The 3,247-nt window shown below is 39.1% G+C and overlaps 1 pseudogene; it reads left to right on the forward strand.

Annotated features, from left to right (window-relative positions):
* Nucleotides 1–2,633: 2,633 nt before the first annotated feature.
* The window catches only part of LOC135146180 (small subunit ribosomal RNA), a 2,755-nt pseudogene continuing 2,141 nt past the window's right edge, over nt 2,634–3,247 (forward strand).

The following is a 3,247-nucleotide window of genomic DNA, read 5'->3' on the forward strand; positions in this document are numbered from 1 at the left end:
ATTTCTTAATTTTTTTTTTTTTGAATGTTGTTTAAAATGCCTCCATACTCCTTGTGTTACCAATTATATTTCTGTTCTATAGATCTCTGCGTGTTTATTATTACAATTTTTTAGAGTGGTATATTATATATTCTTTGGTTCCTTTACCTTTCTGCAACATGGTCGTATAATTTTTTTTTTTTTTTCTTTTTTCTTTTTTAATAACGCCACGGTTACTACTTGCTTGTAATAAAAATATTTTAACTGCTCAATCTTTAAGAAATTGATTTATTTTATATAAGAGAGCATCCTTTTTTTGTTAGAAAGTATAGTTTTTTATTTCTTTATTTTTTATTTTATATTTAATTTTTTTTAAAGTGACATATTAAGGTTGGAATATCTTTTTTAAAAGACAAGAAGATCAGTGATAAAGACTGTTTATATTTTCTATATAAGACTTACTACGTTAGTGTGTGCTTATGCCCTGGGCCTACAGAGAATCCCGCAGCCTGTAGCTTCACTATCGATTTCCTTTCCTTTACCTTTTTTTTTTTTTTTTCCTGAAGGGTGCTGTAATTTTGTTATTTTTCACCCAGGGACAACGTTGCAGCAAACGTGCCGTGAATTAGAAGGCTAATATGGGATAATTAGGCCTGTAGAAAGCTTTCGGGGGCTTTTTTAATTTTGACCAATTAGGAGAAATTTTTTGAAAATAATTGAAGAGGGCCGTGAAGTAGCGAAATTTTTTGGCAGTGTACTCTATGAGGGGTAAAAGGAGTGTAGACAAAAAAAAAATTAATTTTTTTTTTTTTTTTTTTTTTTCTGCCGTGTTCTTGCGGGGAGCAAGGCGGTGGGGGGTTGGGGGTATTAAGAAAAGCGCTGGGAAAGGCGCTTGCACTCCTTTCTTTCCCCTGTGAAAACCTAATCTTTTTAGTGCTGGGAGGGAGAGCCTCTTTCCTGTGGAGAGGAGGGGGGAGAATGGGTATACATCTGCTGGGTGTATATACATTATCTTTTTTTTTTATCAGCACTGGGGATGAGGGACTGTTTTATTATTTTTGTAGTATAGTGGGGAACAGCGGAGAGAGAAAGTAAAGGGGCCTCTCTGCAACGAGAAATAGGCTGGGCTTTTCCTGCGGGAGCTGTCAGCCAGTGAGAGAGCAGGGATAATCGTTTTTTTTTTTTTTTTTTCCGGGGAGGGGGTGCTATTTTTTTTTCTTTGTTCGGGAAAAGCCTAGTTCCTCGCGGAAAAGAGAGCTAGAAAAGAAAGAGAAAGTATCATCTTACCGGGGGGAGGGGGCGCTGCTAGCCATCTTGCACAGCTAATGAGAAAATAGGGAGTTAGTTGCAGGAATGCTAGCCACTCTTTTACGCCCTTACTATAATGTAATTATTGTTTTATTATTACTATTATTATTATTATTATTAATTTTTTTTTTTTCCTGTATTAAAGTTTTTCTGGTCGCCATCAGTGATGGAGATATATATAATAGTGGTTTGGGAAAAAAAAAAAAAAAAAGAAAAAAGAAAGAAAGGTATTTTTTTTTGGTTAGTAACCGGAAAGTACGACCGTGATGTGGTGCGCATGGATTAGAAAAATTAAACGGCAAGCAAGGGTGTGTGTGTGTATAAGGGGATTTCTGGTCCTTGTTGCCTTTGATGTCGCTGGTCGCTACCCGTCGTTGTACGGGGATAGATGTCCCAACCTCAGAGACAGATAGCTATCTCTCTCCCCCCCCTTCCTGTTTCCCCTCCCCCAACAACCCTCATTAAAGGGGGGAGGTGGGGGGGGGGTCTCAAAGCCGGGCGGAGGGAGGGGGAGATGCTTGCTTCTCTACTTCTTGGGCTCGTGGAGGGGAGTTTGTATGATTGTTACGTGCTACGAAGCATTAGTTTTTTATCAAACAAAAGTAAAAGGTTGTGATCGCGGCATGACTGACTACAGTTTGTTGGAGGAGAGCGCGGGTAGGAAGTTTGGGCCCTTCTAGATACGGAAGGTTCCTGAGATAAGTAAATATTTTTTCTCTTCTTTGAAAGAGGAAAACCGCGCGTCTTCTCCTGTTTCCTTACTGGGTCTTTCGTGGTGGTAGTTCACACAATTTTCTGTCCTGGCTCTTAAAACCCCGGGTTTTCCGTGATATTATTGTTTAATAGTCAAGGCAGAAGGAGAGCTTTATCAACATACTTTTCATTTCTTTTGATACCTGAAAGAAGAAAAGTCATTCGTATTAAATTACGAAAAAAAAAAAAAAAAAAAAAAGACGAAGGCAAAAATGGAAAAGGCCAAAAAAAAAAAAAAAGCAAGCTATAACGGAGGAGAAAAATAAAAGTGCAAAAAATGGCTTGTACCAATAAGATCTTGGTTTTTAGCTCTTACCCCTCAAATCGCGGAGGAGGGGGGCTACGAAATTGAGTGAGGCCTAGTGTTAAAAAAAATGAAGAGAAAACAACGGAGGTGGTCATTTTTAATGACTTCTCCGCCTTCCAAAAAAAAAGAAAAAAAAAAAAAATAAAAGTAATAACAGCAAAGAGGATGAGAGAGCGGGAGAGGGTCCGGATAGTTACTTTTCCTCGTTTTTCTTTTTCCTTTCACTTTATTCTTTTTTTTTTTTTTTCCTTTTTTTTTTTTTTGTGGGGGGCTTCGACATGGTCGATACCTGGTTGATCCTGCCAGTAGTCATATGCTTGTCTCAAAGATTAAGCCATGCATGTCTAAGTATAAATGGGAACATTAATACAGTGAAACTGCGAATGGCTCATTAAATCAGTTATAGTTTATTTGATCCATATCTACTTACTTGGATAACCGTAATAATTTTAGAGCTAATACATGCCCAAAAGGGGTGACTAGTAGGGGAGGGGAGGGGGGCAAAAGAGGGGAAAAGTTTTTTTTTTACTTTTCCTTCCGCACCCCCCTTTTCTCCCGGGAAACCCTGTATTTATTAGATACAAAACCATATGGAGAAAAGCCTCTTTTCTCCGTTTTCTAGGTGATTCATAATAACTTCACGAATCGCACCATGGCTTCCCCTTAGTCGGGGGGGGGCTGGCGATGATTCATATAAGTTTCTGCCCTATCAACTTTCGATGGTAAGGTATTGGCTTACCATGGTGACAACGGGTGACGGGGAATTAGGGTTCGATTCCGGAGAGGGAGCCTGAGAAACGGCTACCACTTCTACGGAGGGCAGCAGGCGCGCAAATTACCCAATCCTGACTCAGGGAGGTAGTGACGAACAATAACGATATCTTGACCTTGGTCAAATAA

Source organism: Zophobas morio, unplaced genomic scaffold (genome assembly GCF_036711695.1).
Source record: "Zophobas morio isolate AGI-343-1 ecotype UQ-CSIRO unplaced genomic scaffold, CSIRO_AGI_Zmor_V1 ptg000213l, whole genome shotgun sequence".
In the NCBI taxonomy this organism is placed as follows: Eukaryota; Metazoa; Arthropoda; class Insecta; order Coleoptera; family Tenebrionidae; genus Zophobas; species Zophobas morio.